This window comes from Lucilia sericata, unplaced genomic scaffold, assembly GCF_015586225.1.
Source record: "Lucilia sericata isolate MDLA Ls3-8-SP2 unplaced genomic scaffold, ASM1558622v1 Contig001139F_arrow, whole genome shotgun sequence".
Lineage (NCBI taxonomy): Eukaryota > Metazoa > Arthropoda > Insecta > Diptera > Calliphoridae > Lucilia > Lucilia sericata.
The window spans coordinates 5747-28224 of NW_023995110.1; the positions used below are offsets into that span (position 1 = coordinate 5747).

At 33.5% G+C, this 22478-nt stretch overlaps 1 protein-coding gene across 1 annotated transcript in view; it reads left to right on the forward strand.

Moving 5' to 3' along the window:
* Nucleotides 1–1488: 1488 nt before the first annotated feature.
* Nucleotides 1489–22478, forward strand: part of LOC119610208 (hemicentin-1) — an 89362-nt gene continuing 68372 nt past the window's right edge. Inside the window, exon 1 of the mRNA XM_037965336.1 lies at nt 1489–1596. The gene's annotated coding sequence lies outside the window, so the exon portion shown is untranslated. The remainder of the gene's footprint in view (nt 1597–22478) is intronic.

Below are 22478 nucleotides of genomic sequence, written 5' to 3' on the forward strand. Positions count from 1 at the left end.
AATATGTTTAAATATAAATCACTCTACGAAATTTTTTCCCCATAGGCTCATAATTGCTCCAATATAAGGTCCACTTCCGAAAATCACTTAAACGCATATATTTCATTGAATTATAAAGCTATTGAGTAAAAATTGAACACAAATATGTTTTATATACATACATACAAATCATTCTACAAAGTTTTTTTTACGGATCGGTCCATTATTGGTCATAGCTCCCATATAAGGCCCACTTCCGAAAATCACTTAAAAGCACATATTTCATTGTCAAGTAAAGCTATCTTGATAAAATTCGACACAAATATGTTTCCGTATATATACATAATTGGTCATAGCTCCCCTAGGTCCACTTTCGAAAATCACTTAAACGCATATATTTCATTAAATTCTAAAACTATAAGGATTAAATTCGACTTGAATATGTTTTGTGTACATATAAATCATTTTACCACTTTTTTCCCGAATCGGTCCATAAGTTGTCTTAGCTCCCATATAAGATATACTTCTGAAAATCACTTAATACCACTTAATTCATTATTAAATGATTATATTCGGATAAAATTCAAAATGAGTATATTCTGTGTTAGATAAATCATTCTATTAAAATGTTTTCCAACTGGCCTATTAATATAAATTTTTCTAGACCTAATTAAAATTAGTTTGACATATAAATGTTAGTACTCTCAATAGGGAAACAAAAATTTTTCCAAGTTATCTAAAAATTAGATAGTTAAATGGATTTTAATAAAAAGTAGCCTGCTGGTGGAGGGTATTTAAGATTTGTTATAGCCGAATATAGCACTCTAACTTGTTTTTACATTCAATATACATTTGTATGTAAATCTAGAGTATTCAATAAAATTTCACAATAAATTGATCTACAATAAATACGAAAGTACAATCCAATATTAAGCACACAACTAAAATTTACCTTGGGGATATCCTGTAAAGTACATCCTGTTCGACATCCATGAATATGTATGCTTACTATGAATACTTACTTACTTTAAGGCATTAATAACCATTCGAAGAGTACATATTATGTACAATTTAATGGTACATTATATTCACATAAATTTAAATGTCGTTAAAGAGAAGTAAAACCACAAGTCGAAGAAAAATTAAATATCAGAAATTACAATGACAACGTAGACTGTATACTCATACTTTATATACAATATCCTATAAATTTTCCGACTTATTTGTTAAGAAGAAATAAAAAATGGTTGTTGTTTACTTGCCATTATTATTATTTTCCTTTCAACATAAACTTTTCCAAAAAAGAGAAAAAAAGAAAATAAGTTTTCTTATATGTATCTATAAATTACCTGTTCATTCATGTTTACTTACGCTTGATTTTTTATCACAACTTAACATTTTTGTACATCTTCTTGTGTGTTCTTAATATCTTTACAGATCCAGCAGCAGATATCGATATTTATATAGACGAGAAAATAAACAGCAATTTATAAAACAATAACAATAATAAGAAGTACGAAAAATACTCAAAAGAATAATGATGATAATGATAATCACCATATGTTTGCAGTTTTTAAAAACGAATGTAATGCCAATCAAGTAATGGAATTTTTAACGGTAAGTCATTTTTCAAAATAGTCAAAACAGACAGAAAAAAAAACTTGGGTGGTAAAATCAAAAATCAACAATGAATCAAATTGGAAAGATAAATAGAAGTGATGAAATGGCGATAAAACAATTTATATTTAAAACTTTAAATTGAATTGTACTGGAAAATACATTCATCTTAAAACACTAAGATGACAGAGAGATAAATTTACTTATAGACATTTGAAATTTAATAGCGAGATTTTGTCATTTTCGTTATTATAGTCTTCAAACGATAAATCTGAAGAAGCCATAGACCAATGATAACCTACTCAACTCAGATATGTAAGCTTTGTTAAAGCGAAGGACCAATATTTGTATGCGCTTCAAACATCACCACCAGCGCACAACATCTTCTCCTCTAATAATGGTATAGGGTATAAACATTTCCATAAAGTTTGAAATATTTCATTGACAATGAAAAGGAATAAAGAAAATCATCAATAACAAGAATATAAAACACCATTCATAGAAGTGAATACTTAGTTTCTGAAGGGAATCATTATTATTTGTTTCCTTTTTCATTTTCTGTTTTTGATTAATTGCAAATCATGTAACTCATCTAAGTTATTTTGCACAAATACCAGCAATAACCAAATATTTAAACACTTATACATAAACACACAATTGTCGAAATATTCTTTAATGTAAAATCCTAAAAACAACTAATTTTGTGGCTTTAGATATCCTTTTTTTTACTCCTTTTCTTCATATTGACTTTTGTTTTATTGAGTTGGACCTTTTGTGGTTTGTTTTAAAATCTTTTGGGTATAAAACAAACCATTAACTACATGCTACAGTGGAGTGATGTGATAAAAAAAAACATTTATTTTAAATTTCAAATGCTTTGTCAAATAATTCAATAGCATTTTTTGAATATTTTTTTATAAATTCCAGCTAAGGAACATCTAGCATTTCGCCTTAACTAAATAACCAATAAATTTTTAAAATGTTAAAATAAATCTTGTGTCACTGTTACCACTGTTCTGGTTATAATTGAAGCTACAAAAGAAAAATTAATGAGTTTTTCATTACAAAGCAAAATTACAGAAAGATCTAAACTTTAGAAAAAGTAAATAAAACTTCTTTCTTCTACAAACATTTGAAAAAAAAAAAAAAAAAAATTTTAAATACAATCTCCCTTAAGAATAATTGAGGGACGTACAGTGAATCATTTTATGAAATGGAGGTCAAAAATCTATAACTTTTGATTAGATTGGAATTTTTATACCCTACACCACTTTAGTGGGGAGGGTATATTGGGTTTGTGCTGATGTTTGTAACGCACAATAATATTGGTCCTACACCCATCTTAAAGTATACCAATCGGCTCAGAATAATTTTCTGAGTCGATTTAGCTATGTCCGTCCGTCTGTCCGTCCGTCTGTCCGTCCGTCCATGTAAACCTTGTAATCAAACTACAGGTCGCAATTTTGATGATAATTCAATGAAATTTGGTACATGATCTTCTATTGTCCCAGGGACGAAGCTTATTGAAAATGGTTAAGATCGGTCCATTATTTCATTATTTCAACTGAACCCCCCAATAGGGCTTGTAATCCTTGTAATCAAACTACAGGTCGCAAATTTGGAGATAATTAAATGAAATTCGGTACATGATCTTTTATGGTATCGTAGACGAAGCCTATTGAAAATGGTTAACATCGGTCCATTATTTCACCTAGCCCCCATACAACTGTACCACCGAATAGGGCTTTTAAAACTTGTAATCAAACTACAGGTCGCAATTTTGGAGATAATTCAATGAAATTTGGCACATGATCTTTTATGGTACCGTAGACGAATCCTATTGAAAATGGTTTACATCGGTACATTATTTCACCTAGCCCCCATACAACTGAACCCGTCGAATAGGGCTTTTAGGTTCATAATTATGTTTAATATACTCATATCTCGACAAAAAGCTGCAAAAACCAAGTTGTATACAAGACTATTCTCATATAACCCTAGCCCCTATGAAAAGCCCCCATCAAAATTTCACTTAAACGTCCACAATTTTATTCAACAATAAACGGCGTAAGTATGTATATCTAAGGTAAGGTACAATTCAACTTAAATGCTTTATTATGGCAACTAAATCACATTATATTTTTGTCAAAGGTGTAGGGTATTATATGGTCGGCCTCGCCCGACTATAATTTCTTACTTGTTTAAAACCTTTTTTTGGCAGACAGAACTTTGGGCTTCAATTTTTGCATTAAAACTTAAAAATTTAATATTAGAAAAAAAGTTCAGAAACAAAATTGGTGACTCTAGCTGATATAGTATCCCAGATATATGCATTTTAGTATTTATATGAATGATACCACGCCCACAATTAATAGTTCGCCCATTTTTCCTTTAACTGTTTATATTAATGTCAAAGTTAACCTTGCAAAATTTGAGGACTATTGCTGTTATAGTTTCCCCGATATAATAACTTTTGTATTTGATTAATATGAGAGATGCCACGCCCACTTACTAGCTTCTAGACCGCCTAATTTGGTCAGTGTAGCTTTTATAATTTCCCAGATGCCACACCCACTAATGGTAGTCTGCTTGTTTTTTTCCAAAATACTTATCTATATCAAAGTTCACAATCAATGTCGACTGCTTGACGTGAACACCTGCCGTGTTAGCCTGATTCACGGTGGTCTTTTTCAACCACCGGTTGAGCTTATGAGACGACTCACCACGTGTATCTTACACGCAGGTGGCAATTTACGTATATGGAATGTCCGGTCCAGTATACGTGCACTTTGCTCAAATACTTGAGCTATCTAATCTCAGACCATTGCTGCGCCGTTGCTTAACTTCCGAGATGCAAAAACATCACTTCCGTTTACAAGCACGCAGATGGAATAGTCTCTGTTGAGTCGGCAACAGCACCTAGAGATGTTACCGGTAGACCGAAGTATGAATCCATCAAATAAGCCGAGAGTTTGCTCTTACTCATAGTCTCTATGAGTAACCACAGTGTGGTAAATCTGGTATGAACAGAGTTTTTTTTCATCCATCACCGTTCAACCCTGCACACTTCTCATATATCCGACACACTCATAAGAGAACAACATACGACAGACTCATACTAGGTATACGGGCAGATGAGATCCGTATACCTCTATATTCATCCTGTATCATATATATTTAACACCAACCCATATCCAACGCTTAGTCCCACTGTATCCCCTATGTTGGATATCTGTTGTCATTCGGCAACAGCACCGAACTTATCCCGAAATATAGATTTCACCTTGCATCACTCTACGTGGATCCCGAAGGAACCGCAACCAACTGAGCAGCCAGAACAAGTCCTGCAGGCAACTGGCCACCCGTTGTACCAGATTATGTGGTAGCACCTCTATACCCCGGGATTGTAATACACCCAAGATTGGGTCTTCATCAAGGAAACATGCCCCGGTGAGGTATCAAAGTTGACTGGACAAAATTTGCGAACTCTAGCTGTTATAATTTCCTGGATTTAAGCATTTTAGTATTTGAATAATATGGAGGATGCCACGCCCGCTACTGTTAGACCGCCCATTTTTTTCTTAAAATAGTTATGTAGATGTGGCCTCCGGTAGGTTAGTGTTCTAGTCTGGTAGACCGGAGGTGGTGGGTTCGATTCCCACCTGAGGCACTGGTTAAGGAGCGCACAACAGGCCCGATAGAGGCCTAGGTGTATTTCTTCGGATTTGATGTATATACATCCTCCTTTCAAACTAACTAACTAACTATGTAGATGTCAAAGTTATCTGAGCCAAATTTAAGTTTTCTAGCATTCTGTATATGGGCGTGTACCTTGCCCCATTTAAAATTGCAAAACAAAATATTGCTTTCAGTTCCTTCCATACTGTAGGAAGAGGTACGGAGAAAATTTCAGGAAAATCGGTCCATCTGTTTTGCTATTTATAGACTTTAAATAAAACCACAAACAAACACATACAACGATTCTCATAAAATTTTACAAGAAGATGTTGGTTCCTATAGAACTGGTTTATGTCAAATTTTAACGCTAATATGGTATGGATGTTAGTTGTTGTAACTAAATTTATTACTATCGGCTTATAATTTGTCAAAAGGTCTTGTATATATGTCAACATCTGCATTTTTTTACTGCTTTTCACAAGTTTATTTTCGCCGTTTTTTTTCCACTCTACAGTTAGATTTGATCTGGCTTATTACTTGTATCTTGGCCTTTTGTCCATAAAAAGTTTAACATTTTAAACCCCATTTTTTCATTAGTTTGGTAAAAAAATGTTTTTATTTGGTTTTTTCTTTCGAAAAAAAAAAACATAACAAATGAAGAAAAACAATGAAAATTGTGTAATCTTTGTTATTATGCTGAGTGTAGTTTTGAACCGAAAACAAAAACCTGAAAATGAAACGTTGAAAATAAAAATTACCACACCCTAGTAAACATTTAAACCTGTCAACCAAGAATCTTTCCAGTACTTTCAACGTCGTCAGCATCATCAACATAATCATCATTTATTAACCAAAAACCCACTCATAACAATTAGAAATTCTTGTTGTTGTTGATTTTTGTTACATTTTAAATTGCTGCTGTAAGTGCTGGCTGTAAAGTTAAATAAAATAAACTTAAGACAAGTCAATGACAGCAGACAATGAAATGCGACCCCTTTTTTATAGCATCAGCAATAGCAATTACAATATAAAGAATGTAATGCTACAAAAACTTTTCAATTCAGACCTTTAGTATTTCAAATTCATTTCTTAAGAAATTTTGTTACTTTTAAAATTTAAATTAAATTCTTTGTGATACTCATACCGCAAATATTGTGTGTGACATTGAGAGTATTTTGTATTAATTTGACTGTTTATTGATATTGAACCTTTAATTAGAGTAAATAGTAGTTCAAAGCAGTCATTGAGTGGAAAAAGACAAATAAATAAATATTTAATGCAACTAAATACAAACAAGTAGGAGTGTTATTTTTTGATATACTGAATCTTATTTAACCCTCATCACTACATGTGAATTTTGGAAGGTCGATCTACATACATACATATATGTACGTATGTAGACTAAGGTTTTGTATACCAATCCCTTTAGACATTGCTAAGACGATTTGAAAAAGTAATTAATTTCTTTAATCAAATCATATCATAGAATAATAGACAGTATATTCTAGGTCCGTATTAGATTCTAAAAACATCTAGCCAAGACCATTTATATGTCTGTCTGTCTGTCTGTCTGTCTGTCTGTCTGTCTGTCTGTCTGTCTGTCTGTCCGTCTATCAGTCTGTCTGCTTTTATGAGGAGGAGGACCCTACCAAACATTTGTTATCAGACAATTAATACCAAATTGGTTAAAATAATGTAGCCAAAGTTAAACCAAATCAGTTTACACAATAACAATGATTTTATAACTCAAATGAAAGTGTACAAACCTTTCCATTTCTGCTTTAAAAACGATTAAAAACCCCTAGACTTATTTTATATATTTATGTAAATTTTTTTAATTGTAAAAGCAAAACACATTTAAAATGTTTTTAAATGTGTCCTCACTTTCTAGGTAGCTACAGCTAAATCCAAACACACCTAAACCCAATAAAATTTGATGGAGTTAAGGGACTAACTGCAGACCAAATAGACAGAGAAGCTGACTTCAGTTGTACGGACAATAAGAAATATAACAAGAACAATGACTGAATTGTACATAATATTTAAATTGTTCCTTTAATTAAGATGTAACCTTTGTTTTATTATTTTCTTTATTTGGCTTTAATTCCTGTTCCTACATCTTTGGTTTTTTATTTATGGTCGAAAAAAAACATGATAATAATTCTCCTCAGTTAACTTTAGGATTTGTTGGTGAAGATTTTTTCCTTTAGATTCATATTTATTATTATTATTGTACTTAAAGAAGGAAACACGCTAATAATTATAAGAATACAAAAGGAAACATGCAAGAAATGTAAATCGGACATACTCGACCAAATGAACCTACATGCGAGAGGAATTTTAATTTACTCTCAGAGGCAAAATTGTAGCTTTGCCTCAGATCGTTTTTTACGTGTTATAAAAACATTTCCGGTGTTTATCTAAATTAGGCGTATACTTGATATTTGTAATATCCATAAATCATTAACACGTATACGTACAGGGGTCGTTAATAAAAGCAGGGGGCTAACTAACTAACGAACGAACGAACGAACGAACGAACGAACGAACGAACGACTAACGAACGAACGAAACGAACGAACGAACGAACGAACGAACTAAACGAACGAACTAACAACTAACTAACGAACGAACTAACAATAAACTAACTAACTAACGAACGAACAACGAACGAACGAACTAACTAACTAAACTAACTAACTAAACTAACGAACGAACTAATAAACTAACTAACTAACGAACGAACTAACGAACTAACGAACGAACGAACGAACGAACGAACGAAAGAACGAACGAACTAACGAACGAACGAACGAACGAACGAACGAACGAACGAGACGAACGAACGAACGAACGAACGAAGAACAAAGAACGAACGAACGAACGAACGAACGAACGAACGAACGAACGAACGAACGAACGAACGAACGAACGAAACGAACGAACGAACGAACGAAAAAAAACGAACGAAAACGAACGAACGAAGAACGAACGAACGAACGAACGAACGAAACGAACGAACGAAACGAAACGAACGAACGAAACGAACGAACGAACGAACGAACGAACGAACGAACGAAAACGAACGAACGAACGAGAACGAACGAACGAACGAACGAACGAACGAACGAACGAACTAAGAACGAACGAACGAACGAAAAAAAAAAAAACGAACGAACGAAACGAACGAACGAACGAAGAACGAACGAACGAACGAACGAACGAACGAACGAACGAACGAACGAACGAACGAACGAACGAACGAACGAACGAACGAACGAACGAACGAACGAACGAACAACGAACGAACTAACGAACACGAACGAACGAACGAACGAACGAACGAGAAGAACGAACGAACGAACGAACGAACGAACGAACGAACGAACGAACGAACGAACGAAACGAACGAACGAACGAACGAACGAACGAACGAACGAACGAAACGAAACGAACGAAACGAACGAACGAAACGAACGAACGAACGAACGAACGAACGAACGAACGACACGAACGAACGAACGAAAGGAACGACGAACGAACGAACGAACGAACGAACGAACGAACGAACGAACGAACGAACGAACGAACGATACGAACGAACGAACGAAGAACGAACGACGAACGAACGAACGGAACGAACGAACGAACAACGAACGAACGAACGAACGAACGAAACGAACGAACGAACGAACGAACGAACGAACGAACGAACGAACGAACGAACGAACGAACGAACGAACGAACGAACGAACGAACGAACGAACGAACGAACGAACAACGAACGAACGAACGAACGAACGAACGAACGAACGAACGAACGAACGAACGAACAACGAACGAACGAACGAACGAACGAACGAACGAACGAACGAAAACGAACGAAAGAACGAACGAACGAACGAACGAACGAACGAACGAACGAAACGAACGAACGAACGAACGAACGAACGAAACGAACGAACGAACGAACGAACGAACGAACGAACGAACGAACGAAAACGAACAACGAACGAACGAACGAAACGAACGAAACGAACAACGAACGAACGAACGAACGAACGAACGAACTAACGAACGAACGAAACGAAACGAACGAACGAACGAACAACGAACGAAAACGAACTAACGAACGAACTAACGAAAATAACTAACGAACGAACGAACGAACGAACTAACGAACGAATAACGAACTAACTAACTAACTACTAAAGAACTAACGAACTAAAACAAACTAATAACTAACTAACTAACTAATTAACTAACTAACTAACTAGGATAAACTTACTAACTACAAATGAAAACCTCGGGATACTTTCAGTTATAAGCCAATAACTAACTAAAGTTGGTGGTATGAACAAACTGATTCTGAATAAAAATAAATAAAAAAAAGTTGACTGATATGTAATTTAAGGTGATTATACTACATTTTTTCCGCGTTACAAACATTATAGCAAACTCCTAATATAATGTAGAGTATAAAACCATTAAGTTGTTGTAGGGAATGAAAGTTTGAGAAAGTTGAAGTTGTAACAAACAAAAAATAGTATATATTATTCTTTATTGCTTGCCATTTTTTCTATTTTCCTCTTGGCTTTATAAATGTACTACATTTATTGTCATTCCCCGGCTTATTCATTTAAGAGAAAATAAAAAAATAGAAATAATAGATGACATAGTCTACGGGAAATGTATATGCTGTACGGTATTTATAAAATAAACGGAGACAACAACTGGAAATATAAACATTTTTCCTTAGTATTATAATGGAAATTATCATACAGGTATGAACAGTATGTTTTGCAATAAAATTAGTATTTAATATTTATTAAATCACTTGAATTTAATTAAAATTCCAGTAAAATTTCTAAACTGCTGAGCTTCCCATGAGATTATTCAAAAAAAAAATATGTAAATATCTGTTAACTTAAGTGGACGAAAATCAGCAGCTTTTAATCAACGATGGCTAAAAGTTGAACCGGGGCACAGACATTAATAGGTTTTTAACACAAAACAGACTATTTAAAACAAACAATAACATTATATTTAGCATTTTAAAGCATGGATTGTTCTACTTTAGTTTCACAGACATTTACAGCGTGGTCTTACTGGCCATCTCCTCTTAGGGATGATAAGCTTTTAAAAGAAATTTCGATGTATATCATAGGACTTTTATGCACATACATATGAATTTCGAAAGACGGACCTATATACATATATGTGTATATGGAACTAGATCTTTATGAATCAACACTTTCAGAATTTACTACCAGGGTTGAAAAAATTATTAATGATCTAGCACGAATATTTTACATTTGTTACAAGTGGAATGACAAAATCAAAATACCCACTACTTATTTAACGGTGGGTATTAAAAAACAAAAATTAAATATGCATTAAAAATTTTCTGATGCGTAAAAACTGAACATGTTTTTTACGCTTTAATATTATGTCTAACAAAAAAAAATTAACAAATAATACAAAAAAGTTCGTTACAGTATGTTGTTGTTAAAAAAGTATTTTGCATAAAATAAATAATTTTGATTAATATTGATTGTGACAGAAAAAAAAATACAAAAAAAAATGTTAATAATTTTCACTTGACAAATGGAAGTTTAATAACACAACGATGAAAAAAAAAACTTTGTAAATAATTTTCACTAATTTTCGTCTGCTGATTCCGATTATGGAAATAAAACCAATTTTCCACATTTACGTCTTATAGTCCTTCTGATTGTATATATGTATGTGTCACAAATATAAAATTGTGTAATATTACAGAAGTTGTGAATAGTGATCGTCCCAGCTCAGTTTAAGGCTGTGCTCAACCTAAGTAATACAAAAATGTCTACGTATACTTAACCCTGCTTCCTGAGCAAGAACAGACAAGGTTAATTACTTAGGAGAAATCCTTGACCGGAAATTTAAATGGAGGCACCACAGAGCTGATAGGAGACTGACCAAAAGCGATTATAGGACACATCATCAATGTATACTGGGTACATTGGAAGGTTATACACAATCCTGGGTCATGCCTGATCGCAAACCAGACACAGAATATGTCGAATATGTTGAAACGCAGATACCAGATAGAATGTCTTGGTCAAGCTTAACATTAGATAAAATGCCAGTAGGAATCCCTTCCTGCACATATGGCTCAAATTGGGAGACAAAGTGGGCCTGCAGTACTATATTGAAGACCGAGAAACAGAAATATACCACCGTTTGCCTAATCATAACACAAACTTCAGGCAGTTGTCCGAGCAATAACGGAAGAACTCCCACAGCTCTTAATATATTTACCGACAACCAGAAGGCTGTTAGGGCGATATTAGTTGATAGAATTAAATCTAAGACCGTATTGAACTGTAAGAAAGCCTTAACTGAATACTCTCCCAGAGATAAGGTTTACATCATATTGGTACCAGGCCCCTCGGCAGTAGTCGGCAACGAAAGGGCGAATGTAATAGCTTTAAGGGGAAGGGAGCTCGAGGTAGTTACCCTGACGAACACAAAACCATTCGACGCAACAAGAGCTAAAATATAAATTCGGGTGAGAGAATCCCATAAGGTCTCTTAAAATAATGAAACGTTGGGTAGAACCACAAAGATTCTATGGGGTGACACTGATGAGAGCAAGACGAGAAATCTCCTCAAAATGAGCAAGTCTGAAGTTAGTATGATGGTACGTATACTGAGTGGACACACTGGATTACGAGCACATCTATACAAAATTGAACGTGCGGATTCAATCGAATGTAGAGCATGTGGACAGTGAAACTGTAATGTTCACGAGTAAAAATTTCATGTTAAAGTGCTAAAAGGAATTAACACTCGTTTTGATTTCAATTATAAACGAAACTGAAAAGAATCGCATTTAATTGAAATGGCAAATAAGCGAATAGGGACAGGACTACGGGAGCCTTTGAATTGCTAGCTTTCAGCGGTGTGGGGGGGTTCGGTCCTAACCTAAACGTTATCAGATCCATTACAAAGTATTTTGTTTTAGACTCCCTATTTTTAGAATTTTGATGTCAGGTCCAGAATGACTAGAACATAAATAGATTTTGTGCCCCTATCTAGTCATTATAAGAAAATAACTACTAATTACGATGGTGTCAAATTTCAATCCGATTTTTACATCTCTCTCAGATGGAACAGAGAGGATAAGCCTCAAAACCCGCGCCTACCATAGTTTCAAAGGCCAACTATTATTGAAACCCCAAATACAAATTACAATAGATTAGTCCTACACTATTTCTCCCTTTTTACCGTAAGAAAACACCCTTTTACTTTAATTTACAAATCCATAGTATTTAACACTGGTTTTATTTAATTCAAATTTAATTTTAAATAGAAAAATATTGGGTACTTATTCATAATCTTTCTTAACATTAACAATTATACTCAAAACAAATATAAATATAAATATTAACAAAAATCTGGTAACATTCCGAGAATAGTGAAAAAAAAAAATCACAAACTTTCTTTAAACATCTTTGTAAGATATTTATTTATATGAAAGGTAAAGAGATAAGAACAACAAAGTCTAATACGCGCGTTTTAACGGGTTAATCAAAATAAAGCATTAACATTATTGTTTGGAAAAAATTATAACATAAGTAGAAGCAACAACCATCAATAACTTTTAAGATCAATGTTAATCCATCACTTTTAAAAACAATGTTATTTAATAACTTCTTAGAGCACTGTTAATTAACACTTTTCAGAGCAATGTTAATTAACAGAGGGAACAATTATTAGATTAAAGAGTTTGATGAAATCGTTTACCATTCTCTGTCAACATAACTACATAACTTTATGGTGGTTGCTTCTCTTTATGTTGAATTATAAATGCAAGATTATATGATACGAAATGAATAAAAATTGTGTTCAAACTTACCGCATCATGCAGCACTGGTGAAGGCCTCCAACCGGAACAGGATGATGTGGGTGTTGTTGTTGAGAATAGGTATTAAAGATTATCTTGCATTATACTTATGTTTGCCAAATTAGTAATTACTTGTTTATGTTTTTATATTAAGATTAGGATAAATTTGTGATATTTTTTTAGATTAGGAATAGAATAAGTTTGTGATATTTAGATAATTTTTGTTAGTTCGACATATTTTAGATAACTATTTATTATTTAGTTGAATTTAAACTTTAGATTTTAAGGTTAGGTTTAATTCTTGTAAAATTTTGTGATATTAGGCTTAAAAATTTTGAATATATTAGGTTAGCATTATAGTATAGGGAAATATATATGTAGGAAAATTGTATTATTTATGTATTTAAATTCATATAAAGCAAAATTTATTTAAAATTTCTCCCACATTTATATTTATTTGTAGTTTTCTTATAAAGATTTAATATAGGTTAGAAATATTTGTAATAATTATTATTAATGTGTTCTTATTTGATTGTTGATTGATTGTTATTAGAACAGTGTTTAGTTAGTTACATAATATCTTCGCGTTGTTCTATCCGAATTGAGGTTAGAAGAAACCAAAGTTTGGATTCAAAATTTATATAATTTATACAATTTCACCGTGGTAGACAAGTTGATATAATGCAATAGGATTTAGATTAGACAATCCGAATAGTTTTATACGATTTTAGTTAGATAGGTGAGTAAAAACTGAGATTTGGAATTAATCCATTAATAAAGTTTTAACTGGCAATGTATATGCAAAATTCGGCGATCTTTTGATGTTGAAACTTTATGTTATTGCTGATTTAATCTTAAGGTGCAGGTCCACGTGATGTTGTACTTTATTCTCTATTGAAAATGGTGTTTAACTTCGGAATCGTTTACTAGAGATGTAAGAGGATGTTGGGATTTAGCCCACAAGTTTTTCCTAGTTTACCCAATCTAGGCTAGCGTTATTTTCCGAAATTCAATGGCAGAGTAAGAGAAATAGGCCTAGCAGGGAGTAAATGTCCCTTCGCTCCCTAAGAGTTAAAGAAGTTCCTGTTTAATCAGATCTTGGAGAATTTATTAAGAATAATACCTGCTATAGATTTCCATAAAAATGTATATATGACGTAGCAATTGAAATTACTGCACTTATCACTCTTCAAAATTTAATATACTTGCACTTTTTATAATTTTTAAACTTTTTGTTCAACTTTAATATATATTTAATGTGGATGCTTCGAGTTTCAATTAAAAAGAATCTAGAAAAGTTTTATTCTTAACGCCAAACCTCGTGTCTTCTGATTTTGTTAACTTTTAGAGTTGTATCGATTTTGGCTTGTTGTAACAAAACGTAGTAAAATACGTAGTAATTGGTTACAACTGGTTATTGGTTATTTATGAGTACTTAGAATTGTTTTAATTTATAAATATTTTTCGTCGCTGATTTATAGTCATTAAATTACAATTTAAATAAAATTTTATTATAATTTTTCTAGAATTATATATTGCTTTTACGCTAAGAAGATCTAATTTTACTAGACATAGCTTTCCTTTTAAAACACGCTTTTTATCATTTTATTTATTTATCTATTTATTTATTTATTTATTTATTTATTTATTTATTTATTTATTTATTGATTTATTTATTGATTTATGATTGATGAGGATTTAGCCGAAATTATCAAAATTTAGCTTTTGAATGCTCACCATGTAATATGTAATTTCAAGTAATACGTAATTTAATAATACGTATATAGAAATATTTAAATTTTCCTAGTAACAAAATCGCTAACAAGAACATACGATCACGATGATTTTATCCTTAATAAAACGTTTGGGTAAAGTAATTCATTAAATATTTTTATTATTTATTAAATATTTTCAATTTATGTATTTGTACTATTCTCACTGTAATAATAAAAAAGTACTTAATAAGGATGATATTGCATTTAAGCGATTTGTACTTTTTATCCTAGACAAGAACCCGATAGTAGTAATTAAAAATTGTACTATCTATACAACTATTACGTACATAAAAAACAAAAGAGAACCTTACAAAAACAAAGTCAGCTGCTACATTTTATTTACAAAAGCAATATTTAATAAAGCTGATAGATTTTTAATTCTAAATACCAAAAACATCTAATTGAACCATAAACTAAGCAGCTCAAAAATTTCCTTTACTCACGAGACTTCAGCCACTGAAGGTTTTTCCCATAAATTGAACTCTCTTACATGAACCAAAAGAAGGAAATTTTAGTTAACTAGCTGGCGTATATCATTTCCTTGCCAGTGATACGAATGCAGTGGAGTGGATATGATTGCCGAGACTCTTCCTAATATTTGTATTTGGATACATTCACCATGCAAATTCGGATACAAGTATTAAATATATATAGGTAAATAGTTGTTTATATCGAAAAATTAATATTTTAAATATGTTCACTGTTAGTAATGAATGGATTAATAGTAATCAGTTGTATAGTCAATTGAGGTACATATCTGTAACTATTGTTTATTTAGTAAGAGCAAATATATTAGGGGGAGATACTTTTAAAGTCTGAGCAAAAGTTTTGAAATTTTTAGAGAGTAAAGGCTTGTAGTTGTGGGTTATTATGCATTCAAATAGAAAATACACTTTTGTTTGTAAACGACCATTACAAAACCGAACAATTTTATAGTTTTACGTCAGAAAATTGGTCGGAAAAAGGGCGTTAAATTCGTATGTCTTTCCCATGATAAGTTCCAATGGGCTTTCCTTGTAGGTCTTCTAGTACATAATAGTTGTTACCAATTTTCTCTTTTATTCTGGCTTTAAGGAATAGAGGTGACAGTTTTGCATTAAAATGCTTTTCAGCACTACTTTGTGCGAAGTTCCTTCGGTAAACTTCTTGTCCCACTGAAAAGTTTTGAGGTCTTGTGCGGAGATTATATTGTTGTTGATTTGTTTCTTGGGCTTTCTTGATACACTTTCGTATATCATGCCGAATCAATTGAAGACTGTCATCTCGGGAAACTTTAGCGGTAGGTTCATTTAGGAGGTTAAGTTTTCGCAACAGTTCATATGAGGTTGCATGCGTGATCATATCGAATCCAAATAAGGCGTGGAAAGGTGAACACTTAATAGACTGGTGATAGGAATTACGTTGGGCACAACTGATTTCTGTTAGGTGTTCATCCCATAAGCGTTGGTCAGATTTTAAGTAAGCTCGTATACCAGCAATAAGCGACCGGTTAACACGTTCAGAGGCGTTGGATTGGGGGGAGTAAAGCGCGGTGTATCTATGTGTAATTCCGAATGATGTTAAAAAGGCATTAAGGTCGTTGGCACGAAACTGGCTACCATTATCACTAACAATTTCTTCTGGCACACCGTATACGTGGAAAATATGTTTTTTCAAGAAGTCCTGAATGTTTGTTGACGTAAATTTTCGTAATGGACACAACCAGTGAAACTTTGTTAAATGATCCAAAACGATTAAAAGACCAATGAAGCCGGATTTGCTACGCGGATAGGGGCCAAGGATGTCGACATAAAGGCGCTGGAATGGTCGGATGGATATGTTAGAGTTTCCCATTGGCGGTTTCATTACGACGTTAGGGGCCTTTGTTGTTTTACATATGTCACATTCCCGTACATAATTCCGCACATCACGAACCAATCCAGGCCAGAAAAAGTGTCTTCTTAACAACTCCAACGTTTTGGCCATTCCTCCATGGGCTGTAACTGGTGTGTCGTGGGCTTTCGAAATTGTATCTTTTCTTAACTTGTAAGGAACCCATAATTTCCAACATAGCTGTTCTTGCTCTTCGTTGCCAGTGTAATGCTCATTACGGTAATAGATGTATTTATCGATGATTTTAATGTCAGGGTATTTCTCAGGTTGGTTAGTTACTTTCTGTTTTAGTTCAATATAATCGGGATCTTCAAAATGTGGTGAATTCAAGCATATTTCCGGTTCCACTATTTCCAATGCAGCAACTTCATTATTTGGGATTCGGGATAGAGCATCTGGTACTACATGGTCTTTGCCTTTTCGGTGACTAATAGTGAAATTATAAGCTTGAAGCTTAAAGACCCACCTGGCCAACCTTCCGCTCAAATCCTGTTGTCGCATGAGCCACAGGAGGCTAGAGTGATCCGTTATCACCTCGAACTCCTGCATCTCCAAATAGCATCGGAATCTTTTAATTGCTTCCATTGCAGCAAGACATTCTCTCTCTGTGACGCTGTAATTTCGTTGCGCTGAATTTAATTTCTTACTCATGTATGCAATTGGACGTTCTTCACCTTGGTCGTCCAATTGCACCAGAACTGCGCCTATTCCGAAATCACTGGCGTCACAGTGAAGAAAGAATTTCTTGCTGAAATCTGGATTCGTCAACACAGGAGCCGAGGTGAGTAACTTTTTCACTTTTTCGAAAGCTTCCTGAGCCTCCTGTGTCCATTTGAAGACCTTTTTCGACGATAACACTTCTGTAATCGGAAATACCACTGACGAAAAATTGTCAATAAAGCGTCTATACCACCCTGCCAATCCAAGAAATCCTCTAACCTGCTTTAACGTCTTCGGAACAGGCCAGTTGTTTACTGCTGTTACTTTTTCGGGATCAGTTGTGATTCCACCGTGTCCTATCACGTATCCTAAGTAGTTCACTTTTGTCACGCAGAATTTGGATTTAGATATATTTAACGTCAAATTGGCTTTTCTAAATTGTGATGCTATACGAATTAAAACTTCAATGTGATCTGTGAAATTTTCTGAAACAATGACTAGATCATCAAGATACCCAAAGACAGAATGCCGTAAATCTGGAGGAATTATCTCATCCATAAGTCTTGACATGGTTTGAGGAGCATTGCACAGTCCGAAAGGCATTACTACGAATTGGTAGAGTGGCCTTCCCGGAACTGTGAACGCTGTCAAAGGTTTTGATTTTTCGTCTAAGGCAATCTGCCAGTAGGCATCTTTAAGATCTAGTTTCGTGATGATATTGGCCTGTGGAAGTCTTGCGAATATTCCCTCAAGATTTGGTAAAGGATAAGCATCCTTTTTGGTTACTGAATTAACCTTTCGAGCATCTAAGCATAAACGGACTTTGTTTGGTTTCACAACCAAACGCATTGGTGAACTCCAGGGGGATGTGGATGGTTCAATCACCCCTAGCGCCAACATTCGATCAAGTTCACCAAACATCAGTCTCTCAACCGCGGGAGAAACTGGATAGAACCGTGACTTGATTGGTGTAGTATTACCTACATCAATCGAGTGTCTAATAAGACTGGTTCTCCCTAACCCTTGTTTTTCAAAGTTCGGAAAGAGATTAATAACAGCATTAAGCTGTTGACGTTGGCTTTCGGATAAGGGATATAGATTTTCATCTAATGGAGTTTTTAAGAAGGAACCATTATTATCGGACAAACTTTCGGACTTTTTTGTGAGAACAGAAAGATCGGATAAGGACAAGTTGGACTTTTGATTAAAAGAAATAATGTCTACAGACCCAACAATATCTGGAAACAGTGCAAATTCCTTCCAGAAGTCAATACCAAGAATCAATCTTTGTGATATTGATGGTATCACAAATAATTTAATTCCTTTACACTCGTTTCGAAAGAAAATTTCGACATCAAGCCAGCCACAAACAGGTTGTGACTTGCCGTCAGCAGTTTTCACATTGAACTTACATTTCGTATAACATGAAAATTTAGTAAAGTCAACTAACGCGAGATCAGAACCTATACAGCTAACATTGGCCCCTGTATCAAGTAGTCCTAGTTCCTCAAAATTCAAAAACTTTACCTTGGCATAGTACCTTAAATCCTTAGGATTTGAAATTATGGCCGAAATAAGAAACTTTCGACAAAGTTTCTTCATTTTGTAGAATTTTCTAAGCCGAATAGTTGAACGTTTAGGTAAAGATTTGGATAGAGTTGACACATTAAATATTTCATCTCGCTTTTGGAGGTACACTTCCCAACGTTTATGATATGGGAGTTTTGGAGAAATAATATTAGACGTATCAATTTCAGAACTGAAGGAATTACTTGATATTTCGGGACGTTTCAGAATAGTAATTTTGTTATTTTCGAAGCCATTGGGTTTAGGTAAATCAGGGATATAGTTGTCATAATCGGTATTAGTTGAATTATCGCGTTTGGTATTTAAAGAATTGTCACATTTGGTATTAGAAAAAGAGTCATATTTGGGATTGGATTTGGTATCATCAGAAATATTGAGGCTTAGATTTTGTCCTTTGGAGGACCGGAAGGACGGAAGTTTTTTGAGTTTAGATTCCTCCTAGACAAACAATTGGTACAATTGGGCTTATATATTCCTTTTAAGCCGCATCCATAGCAAAATACAGTTCGATCTTTCAAACAGTTTTGCCAATGATGCCCTACTTCATCGCAATTCCAACATTTGGTAACCGTTTCGTTGTTATGTATTGCGTCAATGGAACATTCCTCTTCATCGTTATCAATGATGTTATCGCCAGCAGAATCTATCTCAGAAATATAACGACGAGTCATAGCTGGGTTTTGACTACGAGTGGAGTTATTTCTACGTACCGATTCCTCATTTAAGAAATGCTCGCGCATTTGCACCAATTTTCTTAAATGTGAAATAGAGTGAATCGGTACGTATAGTAAATCTTGGCGAATTTCAGGCCTTAGATTTCTCGCTAAGATTTCTATTAACTCCATGTCAGACATGGGTGTTGGTAACCGGTCCATTATGGACAAAATAGATTCGAAGAAGGTATCGAATGTTTCGCCAGCCTTTTGCTTACGGTTTCGTACCTCTTCCCTAATGTCAAATGATGATTTATACTCCTTGTATTGGCACCTAATTGCGTCACAAAACTCATCCCACTCGATTGAAGAAACCTGCTTATGGTAACGCCAGTACCAGTCCCTGGCCTTACCCGTAAGCAAAATATGCAAATTTTTGCAAATAACGGTGAAATCTCCGTTGAAATTTTCTTTAGTAAGGGACCTTATGCGGTATAAAAATTCCTCCACGTGCAATCCCGTTGACGAACCATCAAATTTAAGATTCCAGTTTTGAATAACTGAGGTAATCTTATCCGAATTCATCGAACTACTACTTAAGTTTGAGATAGCAATAGGAGAATGGTTGTAGGGATTGTTAGCACTAAAGCGAGTTTGATGTCTTGGAAGTTCATTAAAACTGGTGTTGTTTGGGAAATTATTATTTTGGCAATTTTGGGCATTATTTCGGGTATTATTTGGCAAAACATTATCAGTGGGTGGGACAAAATTTAAATTTCTTAATAACCTTGTTATATTTTCCTCAATTAGTCGATTGATTTCAGTATAATCAATAGGGTTGGAATTTGCTAGGGGTGGTGTAGGGTTTGCAATTCGAATTGGAGAGTTTGAAACGTTGTCGTTGACCATATTGGGAATTGTTTCCGAAACAGTTACATTGGCATCTTGAACATTTGAAATGCCCGCATCATTCTGAGTGTTTACCTCAGGAAATAGAAGCCTTTGTGATTGCCGAGTATTGTAGTGTTTTGACAGTGCACCTCTGGGTTTAGTTTTAGCAGCTCTTATGGCAGGAGTGGCTCGAGAAACTATAACCAGTTTCCGAAGCTCAGAAAGTTGGCAAGTCCGTCTACATTCGGGACATTCTGAGGTTGTAGTCAAATGAGACTCTATACAATGCCTATGAAAGGCATGAGAGCAAATATGAATTATTAGGCAATCAGAACCTTCAACCATAGTCTCGTGACAGACATGACACACTGAAGGCTCTATCTGCAGAGGTGCTAAGGGAAGTGGCGGAGGTAAACTTGCCTCAGGTGTTGTTCTTTCGTTCGACATTTCTAAAAAATTGTAACCAAACTACACGAAGGAATTGTATCTAATATTCTTACAGAGATAAAATACTATTTCTTGAAAGCAAAGCAGATTTGATGAAAGTAAAGTATTCACGAAAGTTGTAGACTCTCTTTCGAAAATGTACTCTATATGGTATACAATAATTAGCAGAAGAAATTAATTGTGTTTAATTAAATCTAAATTATATTTCAAAATTTAAAATTTCCGACAATGTAAGACTTAACATCACAATCAATTATTCACTATTTGACTACAAATTCACTCAATTTTTCAGATAAAAAGAAGATAATTAAAAAATTTCAAAGACCGTGTTCTTTATAGATGATCAAATCTGAGATTTGTCTATGTTAAAAGATTTGATAGGTATGTAAATGGAAACGAGACCAATTAGTTCCCAAAATGTGGATATTTTTTCGAAAAGTTTTTCCAAAATTAAACTTGGAAAAAGGAAAGAAAATGAATGAACAAAATTAAAACAAATTTCCTTCGATATTGATATTTGGCTCCACAATGATTGATTAACGTAGTATAACTAGTGGCAACTTGTTAGATTTTGTTTTTGGAATAAGTTTTTAGAAAATAAAAAAAAAAAAAACTATCAGCTTCTAAAATAATAGTTAATTATTGATCATTTACAAATATTCTGTAGTTTGCGAGCAAAATTAAGTTTTCTTTAAGCAAAAACTATTTAAAAGCCTTATCTACAGAGAATAGGGAAATTATCTCAATAAGATGTTAGGAAATGTGTAAATTGAGTCAAGACAATCTTTTTATAGAAAAACCATAATACTAATTCGGAGAAGAATAATCGAAATAGAATTATATAAATACAAACATGAGTTTAAAAAAATGATTTAGTTAATAAATTTTAATAAGAATAAACAATTAAAAGTATTCGAAAAATAAATTTTTAATTTTCCTTTTCTTTTCAAATGTTAAAATATTGTAACTTTGAATTACAACATAGAGATTTTAGTAGTTTTTAAATGTCTAGCATAACCCCTGCTAGAAACTAATAAAACTGAAATAAGATTTTAGTTTAAACACTCTTTTTTTTTTTAACAGATTATTTAACGTACTAATATTTAATGCTTTCTTCAGTTTGATTTCCAAAGCTTTCTTTAAGCAATGTAAGAAGAAAATTAAAACATCAACGTAACTGACATTTGTTCATTAGATTCCAAATTCAAAAATATCGGGATAGATAACTTGTAAAAATAACACAACAAGATCACTTTATAGTTTATGGTCTCATAAATTCAGCGATAAAATCAGTTTGAGTGATTTCTTATATGTATATACACTAATGTGATTTAACCCTTTAATATTCAAGATTTGCAAATGTAGATGAAAAAAAAAAATGTTTAGCAAGTCTAAGTTGGTTTTTAGAATTTAGCATTTCTGATATCA